We start from the raw sequence: 12102 nt of genomic DNA on the forward strand, positions 1-12102 counted from the left end.
TAGACACTAATTTACTTTCCCCACCAAATCCTTTTCACAATCACAGGAAACTAATCCCAGCATACAAAGGGCAGAAGACACAGAAACAGTGTCTAGTGATTCTAGTGATTTATAGTTTCCAATCCACTGAGAATTAGAGACCTTTCCACTGGGCTGTGATCCCACGCCTCAAGAAGTGTAGTTTACTGAGAACATAAGGATGATTTATTTGAGCTGAAAAGAGTTTTTTTTCTTCTTTTTTCTTTAGTGTTTGGGTACCAAAGTTACTTTCACTCAACTTTCGCTGAATATCTTTTGATGAAAAGTATTATATATGCATGATTTTATCTTTATATTTAAGGTTAAAATTATATAAATGTGTATACATACAATATTCACAATTTACAAGTGCAACACACACAATACGTGGACCAGGAAGCAATAACAAATTTAATTCTTACCTGCCAATTTAATCACAGTTCCAAGGTGATCTGGTCATCCTTTTGTTAACTTCCAATCCACTGTAAATCTGTCCCTGAAAAAACAAAAAGAAAACTATATTAAAAACAGATACTAGATTTCCAGTATCTGGATACTCACATACAGCCATACATATTGTTCTGTTTTGGAAGGTTAAAGGTTAAGTTATATCTAATTCAATATTCTCTTTACCTAAATCATCATTGAGTAGTTTTCCTTTCAACTGCTTCCTTGGGACTCTTTGCTGATGCTGATATTTTAGTGCCTTTATCTAACGAGAGGAGATTTACAGTAAGTCGGGGAGAACGTTCCTCCGGGGACACGGGGACATTCAAAGCCATAATGCCTCCCAAACAAACACAAGTAGCCTGCACACAAAAATACATGACAACACACAACACAGAGGACAAACCGTGCTGAATAAATAATAATTGGACAAGAGCAAATGAAGATAAAGCTCTCTCGTCTTGTCCACCATCCATTGCTGTAAAGCAGGAACTATGAGTACAAATGAGCGCTTTTGATCCACTAGGACATTATTGTGTGAGTCTATCATGACCTTTGATTTAAGATACAGGTTTGCCGATTTGATCTCATTTATGCACCATTGCAAGTGAGTATTGTTTTCACGGTGTAGTTGCATTAATCCAGACAATCAGTAACTGATAAAACACAGCAAATACATCTTCATGTGCTTCTGATGATGGAATGGGAGTCAGAAGGAATTACATAAGAATATGCTTTTAATTTGCTTATGAATTAGCCTTTTGGAGTGGAAGGGCACAGTTCTGCAGGGGTTGTCTTAATCCCTGCATGTGGTTATGCAGCGCCTGCCTGACTAAAGCCAAAATAAATGCTTTTCTGTCTCTCAAAACTTACCATACAATCTTTATGGCAGTTTTCTTAAACCATATATGTTCCTTTCGAGGACAAAATATTTAAAAACGCGTCGCTATTATATTTGTTATTTTAAATTATTCTCTGAAAAAAGCTGTTGTGTTCGCAGATATTACATAATGAATTTCAGACACAGGACAAAAATATGTGGGATTGACTCCAAAGAAATAGAAAAGTGCTCTGTTTAATCTTAACAAGGGCGCATGTTTCTATTTTTTACTTTTGGATAATGGATGGTTTTTTTTCTTTTTTTCTTTGGAAAATGAAAATGAAGAATATAACCAGCTTAAACTTCTCCACTTTATTACTCTGCAACTACTGGATGTGAAATTGTGGTAATACACACAACTGAGGTTTAGATATCATGACTACAAGACCATGATGAAAACCGAGCATTTCTTAGTTTTGCCTATAAAAAGAAAGTACAGGCGATCAATTATGCCGACTGATTGAAATAATGTATATTTGGTTTGCTGTTTACAACATTATTATTGTTCTTTGTGCGTCTCACAAAGACACTGCATGCCATAAGTACGTGTTTCAGAACAAACAATGTATCTTCTTTCTAAGCAAATAATATCTTTTTGAACGAAAAACAAAATGCAGACATGCAGCAGGGTTTGTTGGAGCCGACCTCCGGTGGCCTTTTGAAACGCTCATAGCACCTCTGTTACAGCAGTGCATTTCGTAAAGAGTTTATTATAGCCTCATATTTTGTGTGGACACCAGATAAATATTTATCATCTTGTTCAGCCTGTATTAAATCAAATTAAAAAAATAAGCTCAGCCATTTTTTCTTTGTTCTTTTTCTCCCATGTAAACGCACAGAGATAAAGATGTATAGTCCAGCAAATTCAGACTAAAATCAATGACTCATGGTCCAGATTGCAGCATATTTTGACCTACAGGTCACACTACATCATCCACTGGAAATGACCAGAAATGCAAGTCAGTCTGAATCAATCAGCTGCGCAGCCACTCGTTCAATTAAGATTGTAGTGGGGGGGTTCAGTGTGGTTTGCTGCGTGGTGAGTACAGGCTCCCAAAGGAGCTGTAAGTGCTGAAAACAGCTCAGCTGCGTCTGCTGTTTGTCACCATCTAATTGTAAATCCATCTGTAGCTGGTAAAAGACCCTCGCCAGGCCAGATTGCTAAGAAGCCAGACAGTAAGGGGGGTAAAAAAGGACATATAGATAAAAAATGCTGAAACTCTTGAGGTTAAATGTGTACAGTATGGCTCTAATCCATTTGAGTTTGCTGATAAAAGCGAGAGATTATCAATACATTTTAAAAAGATCTTTGAAATCTCTATGGGTTGCTTTGACATCGTGCAAATGCACACAGAAAAATATTTTACTTTAAAGCATACTTAGGAAGATGATGGTGAAAAGATAAAGCGGATTAACAGACTTTAATGCAGGCATTAACATTCAGTAAAATCATGCAGAACAAAGAGCATTTTTGTAATTATCTCTATTACATAATGTGTCTTAATTCATTTAGAATATATCAGGACTTAAATGAATGCACGTCTCAGCAATGTACATTTTTTGACAATGTGATGGCCTATTTTGTTGTGTTTGTATCTTGAAGTGCGGACAAATATGCCGCCATGATATCCTGTTCAGCCGAAGTGATTTAGAAGCAGTGTTGCAAGCTTTTCATATTTGTAACTGACAAACTAGTGCATGAGGTCTATTTACTTTAGATGAAGCTTCATTCTTCTTTCTAAGATGACACAAAACATGGCTATCTGCACGTCCAATCGAATCGAAAAGTGGCTGCAGGGCTGAAGGATAACAGCAAAACGTTATACAACGTTCCCAACATATGGCACTTGACATACATTTGTTGTCAATACGTAACTTGTATTTACTGACCACACTCAAGACAGAGTGGAATTAGTGCAATCAAGGGAGATATGGAGTTAATATGTCAGATTAACAGCCTGAATCAGCAGTAGGGGAGGAATATTTTCTGCAGGGAGGAAGAAAGGCTGACATGCCTAAGTACAGGAAAATGGAGTAAAATAATAAATAACTGCTCCTGTGGCTCTTGGTTTCACTCAGACCAGTCTTTGATTATTTTATTTTCAAAAGGACATGTTCCCTCTCTTCATCTGCCGTGAAATGGATATGAAGTCAGTTTTCCCCGGCCTTCAGCAGCTCATGACGGGAGAGAGGTATACTGGTTCGGCCCCTTGAAAAATGCCGGACACTGTGATCTGTTTTCATGGCGAGTCATTGGGGACGAGAGAAGTACACAAAGATAATGCAGAAGAACATGTTAAGGACGGCACGTAGACGTAAGCATTCAGACGGAAGGGAATAGGGACACAATACTGACACTCAAAAGGAAGAGGGAACAGTAGGCAAAGGTAGTTTGAGGAGAAGCAAGTAAGATGAAAGACACAGATCGCATGTTCAGCCCTGGAGAGAAAGAGCCAAGTAAATTACCGATAGGAAATTTCTCTCTGACTCTCATATGAAAGGCTGGCAGAAGCCTGTGAAGAAATATGCATGCGAATGGATGCCATGCTACCAATAAGCATATGTAATGCGGATTAATGTGATTAATGTGAGCTCTCTATTTGACTGTGCCAGGTTGCTAACGGCATGTGCGGTGTAAGACTAAAATTGACCAAAAAGTATGAACCAGAGACATGTAGTGAGGTAAGAGGAGAGAGAATAACGCAAAGTGTGTCATTTCACCGGGCCTGTTGTCAGTGCCTAAGCGGGGAGCTCTAAGTTATTATTATAGAACCCCCCTCACCTTTAACGCATGACTACTATTACGTTAAATATTGCTTTTGCGCACAAAGGGAATCTTCATTGTTTTGGTGACCATATAACATTGTTTCAAGCATCAACAATGTGTCATTCCCAACAACATAACATGATTCCCAAATTGCCATGATATTTAGAAAGCATATAGATGGGTACGGGGATGAACCCCCTTTTCACTGTACGAGTCTTTATCTCATGCATTGCAACATTTACATTGCATACCTATATGAACTCTTTTGACTTCACTGACCCCCTAACGCTTCCTGTCACCCTTACTTTGCAAATAAGAACTCTCTTTGAGGCATACTGCAAAAAATGCTTAACAAATTCTTAGTTATATACAACTAAGTATATAAGATACAGCTATTTGATTTTCAAGATCCTGTGACCCTTTCTGTCAAGTTACCCTCTACTTACATTTTTACATTAGATAGTTTTTCTTCTTTATTAAATACTCTATTAAATGGCTCTGTGCAATTAGTATCTCATACTCTTGACACAGCTGCAGGGCTTGAGACGCTGGTGTTTGTTTTCATGCGTGCACTGGCGTGTTCATTTTTTTCTACGCAGTAGACAGCACAGCATGCATGGGAGAGCAAATGCTTTTTCCAATAAAAGCCACAATTCAGCTAGACAATCATACCTTTTCTTAGCCTAAAATGTGGGAACCCAGTTCACAAGCGAGCCAGCGTAACACCCTTGTTTTGTTTCCACATACTGAGAACATTCTTCAAACCAGCTTTTAGAAAAATCCATGTGGACACATTTCATTGTGATGTGCAAAAATCGCACAAAAGACTTGTCATCGGGCTTCAGCTACCACCACGTAGAAGAGTAAGCATACAGGAGTGCAGCTACCCCATTCCCAGCTGGATTTAACGCTCGGGATGCTGAGCGGCTTTAGATTGCCTTATCGGCACTAAGCAGAGCGTTCATTACAGGTACCACAAGTTGAAGTTGATAGTAGAGTTTAGAAAGGAAAGGCCGACATGATACTAAAGAAAGGATGTAGTACAGTATGAAAGCCAAATTATGAAGCTAGGTATATCCTCCTAAAGGGAGACAGCGGAGAGGAGGAATAGAAGGCAGAAAGGGGACATCTGCAGTGTTTTCCTATTCACCATTATACCAGAGGAGTACTATCCACTCACCCCCCATCCCCTCATCCACCACCCCAAACCCCGTCAGCCGGTCCGCCCCCCTGAAGTTGTAAACCTAGGGGTTTATGGTTGTCTTCCTAAAGCCAATTTGTGAAACGAATGTGTTGACTATCGCAATAAAAGGTGCAGACGAGCAACATTTTTCAAATAGGAACTGACGATTTCCAGCTAATAATACTGGAAGTACAATTATATGTGTCTACAAGTACAACGTGGACAATTAAAACCATGCATTGGAGACATCCTCCCCTCTTCTCAGCTTTTTGCATGAAAGCCCAGGGAGAAGCATTGGGAAACTCTTACGTGACATTTTCATTTTAAATCTCCTCCGGACGGAGAAGTTGATACAAGAATTATTTCAAGGCTGCATTTTTCTTTTTTACTGAGATTCTACAGAGAAAATCCAGTACAGACATTGACTTCGCAGACCGTGCACAGCACATTGCAGTTTGTGATGGACCACTCAACGCGAACACTTGCTACTGAAATAGATTATTGATAGATGGCTGGATTATTGATAAATACAGTAGATGTTGTTAATGCTGATTAAAGAAGCATGTTTGTGCTGGTACCTACCGAAAAATAAAACAGATTTATAAATGTTAACTCTATGATATAATGTTATGGAAGTGGAAGATAACTGTTTGCTCTATAATGATCTTGTGTGTTTTCACAAATAAATGTAAACAATACACTACTACAATCCAAATTAATCATGATTAATGACACACATTTATGCGATTAATGCATTGTTAAATCATTACTAAAAAATAGATTCTCAAACATGTTTGAACATCACTTAATAAAATACGTATGTATGCTGAGTGCAATTAGAGGCTGTTTGCAATGATGTGGACAAATAATTTGAGGCCTGACCAGATAGGTTTGATCATTACGTGTGAGACAGACTTTTTTTAAATGTAAGTCTGTAAGCAGTGGCCCCAAGCCAACACATGTGCAGTGTGAGAGCTGACAACCCGAGTGCAGTGAGCAGTGACCCATGCTGAGGATCTGCTTCAATAATTAAAGTTCATTGCTTTTCCATCGGGCTTTTTTATTTTTTTATTTATAGGGTAATTTAATTTGGCATGGAGGGGACAAAAAAAAAAAAAGTGCACTTTAGATTCTAATTGATGCTTGTTTCTCCCAGTACTGCACCCTCAGCATTCTCTGCAGTCAATGAAGTTAGTTAGGCGCGGGATGGAGTGCAGAGGAAGATGGAGAAGTGGGAGAAAGGTGACGAGAGGGACAGGCAAAGGGAAGGGGAAGAAAATAAGGAGGCTATTACATAGGGTGGGGGGGGATGGGGGTGCAAATTTGATTTCTTCTACATCGATTGTCCGCTCGTGTCTTTGAGAGCCAGCGGAAGCAGTGTCCATTTTCTTCTCCCTGTTGTGAGGGAGATTATCAGAGCCTGCGCTGGTTTCTATTTGAGGAATAATGAAGAGTGTGTCACTATACAAAGCCTACTATACTCTTTTGCAGCGGGTCCCCTATGTACCGCCCCCTCCCCCTCCCACGTGGCCTTGCTCTCTCCCCCCCATAGAAATGTAGAAGCTTGTGATGGTTTGCGTCTCCCGCCGTTACGTGGCAACACAACGTAGATCACACACTCGTGTCATCTTACGTATGTGCTTGTTGAAAACCTGCACTGATCCCTCCCTAGATGTTACGAAGGTTAAGGGATTGCAGATTGGGAAGTATGGTTTCCCTTGCATACTTTCTGCAGCACTCTTATTTTTAGCATCTTTACTTTTTGCAACTATGGGGATTCTCCCAAATGACCCAAATGCGAGGATGCATTTGACACCTTTGTTCGTTAAGAAAAATAGGGAGCCGAAAGTCAGCCTTTCGCGGGCTCCCATGACAAAATAAGTATGTCTGGATCAGGCCGCGGTGAGGCAGCCTTACAAAGATTATGTAGCCCCACTTCTCTGCCTCCCAATAATTCACTCTGGTCCTGGTGGAGTAAAGGTGTCAGCCAAGACATTCACACCACTGGTTCATCTAAACAGAGAACTGGAACGATGAAAGGAAAGCACCAGAGGGGATGGGGGGGGGGTGAGGACAAGTGGCTCTTTTAATGACTCGTGTGTGATGGGAATGCTGTTAATGAGGAGGGCTGGGATGAGAAGCGGCGCTTCCCACGTAGCAATGCAAGCCTAGGAGGAGCCCGAAGAAGATCTGGGCTCGGTTTGCTCTGCAGACCACAGCAGTGTAGGATGAATAGAGTTTGACTGTGAGGCAGGAAAAAAAAAGGCAATGTGATTGAGCTTCTCCTCCTGCCCCATCTCCCAGAGAGACAGGGCAGCTCTCTGGTGCAGATCAGTAAGGTGGGAGATGGAAAGTGAGCGGGTGGGAAGAAATAGGGAAAAGCGAGGGACAGAAGCCCCCAGGGGGGTTCATCTCCAGTCAGTACCTCCACCGGGGCTCCACTGCTCTTAAGTTTCCATCTGCAGATGAAAAATAAATAAACTGGGTAGACGGCCTTCATCTCCTCTGAGAGGGAAAGGGAGGTTTCCCAGGAGCAGTCTTTACTTCCCATATAGTTATCGCTCCATCTTCCATCTATCGAGTCATTCTTCACACACGTGTACATGTATATTCCACATGTAGACGATTCTTTATAAACAACACTTCATTGGACATGTACCCACACTCACTACAGCGAAGCAAGCATGATTGATTTACAATATGTACATCGGTGCCGCACAATGATTCAAATTTATAATCACGATTAAATCCTGTGATTTTCTTCACTTGTTCTTTTTCTCGCTTGATTAGCAAACAGAGTGTAAGCAACAAAAGAGATCAAAATACTTAATACTAATTTAGCAGGGAACACTAGACGCGGTGGAAACAAATTAAACATGATAACTGAGACTGTATTCCCTCCCATGTGGATTGCATAGATGGTGTAAAGAGACACAGAGACGCGAGGAGAGGAGAGAAAGGGAGAGAGCGCAGATGTGACTCCCCTCTGTTAGTTTTTGGGAGGACTGCCAGTTCAGATGGCACGAAGGGACGTGTGGTAAAATGTGACCTGCCATTTGCAAAAGTTTATCTTTCTATACGCAAAGTGTAGTGTAAATTCTGACCTGCACTAAATGTGAGTGTTCTGCATTGAATGCCAACACTACCATCTTTTTTTAAAGTCCACTCATATGTACTGCTGCTATACGGCTGCTCCCTCCTTGACGTTTAGCTGACTTATGAATTTGTATCAAATCTGTTGATTAAATCAACTAATCCAGAGGTCTTCAACGTTTTTCAAGCCAAGGTCCCCCAAACTGATGGCGAGGTGGAGCAGGGACCCCCTGTTCTACGGAGTTTGGCCGCCATCTTTTATTTTTGAGCTTCACGCTCTTTAGACGTGAGCATAAACGCGATCTCATTGGCTGGTGCCTGCGCTGTCGTATTCGCATGAAAAGAGCAGCTGAACCTTCGGGGTTGCGGACCCGCTGTTGAAAACCTCTGAACTAATCAATGAGCCCACAGAATCAATCAATCAATCAATCAAATCAATTTCCTTTGGTCAAGCACAGCTATGATCAGCAGCACATAACCACTGAGTAATAGGTATTGAAGGGTTATCCTTTACATATTGAAGAGCATTCTTTGTTTAATAACACCGGATTGTTAGTTGTTATCAATGTTCATGCAATAATGAGGGATTCTAAAATGTATTTTTTATCCAAACAAACAATACATCATTTTTGTGTGAGATGGGATATTTTGTCATTCTATCTGATGAGTGTCACTGCGGCACATTCAGAAAATCTAAATTTGTATTTATTGAGAGTAAAATCAGACACGCAGCTTTATGGTCTTGCTACCTAAATAACTACATTGGTTATTCTATTTTAAGATACATTAATACATTTAGCGCAGGGTGTGTTGTGGTGTAAAATGTAGTGATATGGATGTTGTAGTTGACAGTTGGGTATAAAATCAGAGGGACTTGAACATAACAGATCAGACTTTATCCCGTACAAACGTTTAACAATAAGATCTACCCTCTCGGTTGAATGCATGAAGATGTTCAAAGGGTTTACAGCTACCCAATTTCATTCATTCGCAGAAGAAATCATGCATTCATGGTAGAATGCATTAAATAATGACTTGTGTTTTTAGATACAGTTCACATTATCAAACATTGACTACTAATCCAAAAAACAGGAATAATACTTCAAATCAATATAGTGTTGATTAAACTTGTAATTATGTTAGTTTTTCAGTTGTTTACGTTGTGTTTCTGTTTTTCTTCAGTTTCAGTGGATGGTTACTAATAATAGAATGCATGCAAGGATGTCTGTATTACTCATTCTGGAACGGTTAGAGATATGAAGGACTTTACCTCATATTGCCATCAGCCACTTAGACACATATTTTACCTTATAAAACTTGTTTGTCTCACTAAAACAACGAGCAGAATATTAGTCAAACAAGGCGTCTCCTCCCCTCACATTTTGACACTTGTGCATCGCCCCTTACTTCCTTGTTGAAATGGGCCTGTTACACAACTGAATTTTGGTGAATCATTACTCGTTGGTGTCGTCTCCTGGTGGTTTACATAAACACAATGTAATGATACAATGAGTGAGCGATTGCTCTCCCACATTACTACAGGTGCTCCCTGACCAAGAAATGTTTCCCAGGTTTGTTGCACTATTTAGAGAGAGAGAGAATGAAATGAAGCGAATAAGCACATATCCCCTGCCACATGCATGCTTTTTCACATTGCAGTCACAGGCGTTTTGGCCTCTGCGGTTATACAGATGCAGAAATGTCTCAAGGGCTTGTGCATTTGATACGGCACCAAAATGATCCAAACGGCAGCAGAGAAGGCTTTGTTTCAGATTTGCTCATGAGACATGGGACGGTTTCAGTTTGAATTCAAAAACGAATCCCATTACATAGGAGGCGGGAGCCCTCTACAAGTGCTACAAGCCGTAGACGGCATTGTCAGAGAGTGTGACTTCAGCCGGTAATGAAATATTACTTACTGCAATGTGTGAAGAGACCCCACAGATACAAGCGCACACACACACATACACACACGCGGTGTGCTACTACTACATATCTGGATGAGAAGTGGAGAGAGAAGCGTAGATTTTAGGGCGCTTTCAGATCTCTGCACAGATGGACTTTTCGTTTCTTAATCTTGATTAAAAACACAAGCGCTGTAAAATGTAGATTATTACAAAGTGTGTGCTCTTATATGGAAATACTGAAATCTTTTAAACATTAAATCTTAAAATGTCTTGCGGACAAATAACAGAGCTTCAGCTGGAGACGAACAAAAGCCCGACTGAGAGGCGCTTTCTCTGGGTGTGTGTGTGTGTGTGTGTGAGTGAGAGAGAATGTTAGCAGTCACATCACATCACAGTCTGCAACCACATTGATTAAGAGAGTCACCATGCAGACTAATTTGAACATGAAGCAGACAGAACAATTACTGGCAACGGCTGATATCATGTGAGGACATCGGAAGACTTTATTGGTTGTTGAACTTCTACATCTCCATACTCTCAAGATATTTTCCTCATATGCAGCTCAAATTGCTCCATTACTATCGTTTGTTTCATTCATGTCACTGGTGAATAATGTATTCTGTATGATCACACGTATGTAGACGTCTGTAATCATATATTTTCTGCGTGTGAGTTTGCACATTTCTTACGAGTAGGGGAATTGAATGTCAGTATTTCGTATTCTGTAGGCGTGTGGTTGTGATTCGTTTATTGCTCTCTATTGAAGATGCAGCCCTCCGAGAGACTTAAAGCAAATTCTATTGTAAACCCGGAGCTTCTAAAGGACTGCGGGAGCCGAAGCCATCCATCAGAGCCGGGGCATGCAAACAAAATGAATTAGAGCATGCGCGTCCAACCGGTCCCACGACACAAGCGGAGCAAAATAAGATGTTGTATTAGGAAAGGTGAGGGGATGTCATATAATAAGCTGGAGATCAGAAAACCCTCTTGTGGCGCCAAAGCAAAGGGCAGGAAAATATTTGGAAAAAATGAGAGTGTGAATTGGTTCTGCAAAAAAAAAAAAAAAAGAAGAGGCCAAGACAGAGCATTAAAACTCTTCACCTCTTTTGAAGAGTACGGCGCTGAACACAGTGCGGCTCTGAGATCTGTGGTTATCCTTCAAAGGCTGCGTAATGACTAGAAGTGGGTGCATAAGAAGCCGACTGCACACGGCTGCGTGTTGCTTTTTGCGGCGCCGTGGTGGCGGCGTCCTCTAGGAATGATTAACCCAGAAGAGCTTTATATAGAAGGGAGAGGAAAGAAATAGATGAGAGAGAGTGAGAGAGAGAGGGAGGAGGGCAGGGGGGACATTTTTGTATTCCGTTGAGAGTCTCCTCTCTACCTCTGTACATCAAACCGTGTTCACCACCCTTTTCCAATTTGTCTGTAAATTATCGTTCACTGTAATCAGTCAGAAGCACTGAAATACGCTGCGTGCGAGGTTGTGGGTGCACCAATGCGTGTGGGTAAACAAGCACATGCTGAGAATAATCTGAGAGGCAGACTGCTTGTCATTCACTTTTCCTGTCCATGGATACAATGATAATACCATTAGGCTCATTTAGGGTATACGCCCAGGTAAAATCTCTGTGCTGCTCTGGAAAAAAAGAAAGTTAAAAGTTCCCTTTATTCTGTGTTATCAATGTTAGCCTCAGAAATCAGAGCAATGAGCAACGGGTAGTGAACACCCCCCATTGTACGATCCACTGGGTGAACACAGAATGCGCTATTTACGATGCAAACGATCTCCAGAGTGGTAATAGCACAT

The 12102-nt window shown here is 40.8% G+C and overlaps 1 protein-coding gene across 1 annotated transcript in view; it reads right to left on the minus strand.

The window, feature by feature from the left end:
- The window catches only part of LOC120809407 (leucine-rich repeat-containing protein 4C), a 35642-nt gene that overhangs the window by 13909 nt on the left and 9631 nt on the right, over positions 1-12102 (minus strand). Inside the window, exon 2 of the mRNA XM_040163190.2 lies at positions 441-514. The gene's annotated coding sequence lies outside the window, so the exon portion shown is untranslated. The remainder of the gene's footprint in view (positions 1-440; positions 515-12102) is intronic.

This window comes from Gasterosteus aculeatus, chromosome X (assembly GCF_964276395.1).
Source record: "Gasterosteus aculeatus chromosome X, fGasAcu3.hap1.1, whole genome shotgun sequence".
Taxonomy (NCBI): Eukaryota; Metazoa; Chordata; class Actinopteri; order Perciformes; family Gasterosteidae; genus Gasterosteus; species Gasterosteus aculeatus.